At 40.3% G+C, this 1,423-nt stretch overlaps 1 pseudogene; it reads right to left on the reverse strand.

Moving 5' to 3' along the window:
- Nucleotides 1-5: 5 nt before the first annotated feature.
- On the reverse strand, nucleotides 6-556 carry LOC106733907 (olfactory receptor 14A16-like; annotated as a pseudogene).
- Nucleotides 557-1,423: the final 867 nt, after the last annotated feature.

Genomic DNA, 1,423 nt, shown 5'->3' on the forward strand with positions numbered 1-1,423 from the left:
CAAGAAATAGCTAATAACTGGGGGATGTCACTGAAAAACTGACAGACCATGTTGGACTCACAAAGGATAAGGATAAGGTTCCAGCTGCATGCATGACCCTAATCAGGCTCCCACAGCCCAAGACACAGTTGCCATCTGCACACACATGCCCTTGTTCATGACCACGTCATAATGCAGGGGATGGCATATGGCAACATAGTGGTCAAAGGACATGGCCGTGAGGAAGGAGAGCTCAGCGTCTGCTGTAGAAATAACCAGAAAGACCTGGGCAACACATCCAGAGAAAGATGGAGCTGCTGTGTGTCAAAGAGTTGGCAATGGACTTGGGGACTGTGACTGAAATCAGGCAGAGATCCAGGAAGGATAAATTCTTCATGAAGAAGTACATGGGAGCATGTAGCTGATGATCCAAGGTCGTGGTCACCAGAATGAGAACATTCCCCATAAATGCACATAAGTAAATCAGTAAGATCACCACCAAATGCAAAAGGTACATACTTTGATTGGAAGAAAACTCCATGAGGATAAATTCAGTCACAACCATAAGATTTGGCATTATCTGTATTTTAAAAGGAAAAATAAAACATTAATTCTTTTGATACTAAACATAAATGACTGTGTATATAATATACAGTATTTGTACATTCTGTTTAGCATAAAAAGTACATCCTTATTTAGTTTCTTGATCATTTCTCAATTTTCTTATTGAGCCAATTTAGTTTGTTTACACAGATGTGTTATACTATTGCTGTGATATACATATGTACACACACATGTACTATGAAAGATGTTAAAAAATTGAAATTTCTCCACTGACCTTAACAGCACCTTAAAGACAGTGTTCCTTCCTGTTCTTCTGCAGTTTTATCCAATGACTGCTAAATGGGGTCCCAATCTTGCTGATTCTATATCCATTCCCAGGACTAAGACAAACTCAGTTACAGCACAACTTCCAAGAATATGAACAGCAAATAATTCTTGGAACAAAACGGAATTATGGTAGACTCAATCTATTCTATAAGATCTTTAATTTAGTTGCTCTTTAAAACATTCAATTCTGAAATGTTCTCATGTTTGAGTATTAATTAGACTGTTTAAGAGTATTAATTAGAGGGAACCAGCAGTTAGCGTAATGGCTATGTCGCTGGACTCCCATGTAGTCGACCGTGGTTCGTGTCCTGGACCCAGTGACTTAAAACTCACGCCGGGCGCATGTGCGTGCGTGCCCAAGATCCCGAAAGGAGAATGGAGGAGAAGGGATTGTGGCGTGACCACCCCCCCGGGGAGTGACTCGCTTTCTGTCTCTATGTCTCTCTCTGTCTGTCTGGCGAGCGCACGCGCCATATAGCGGGGGAAAAAAAAAAACCTCTCCAAAAAAAATGAAGAGTATTAATTAGAGATTGAACTAATGTTTTTTTTTTTT

Source organism: Tupaia chinensis, unplaced genomic scaffold, assembly GCF_000334495.1.
Source record: "Tupaia chinensis unplaced genomic scaffold, TupChi_1.0 Scaffold145892_1, whole genome shotgun sequence".
In the NCBI taxonomy this organism is placed as follows: Eukaryota; Metazoa; Chordata; class Mammalia; order Scandentia; family Tupaiidae; genus Tupaia; species Tupaia belangeri.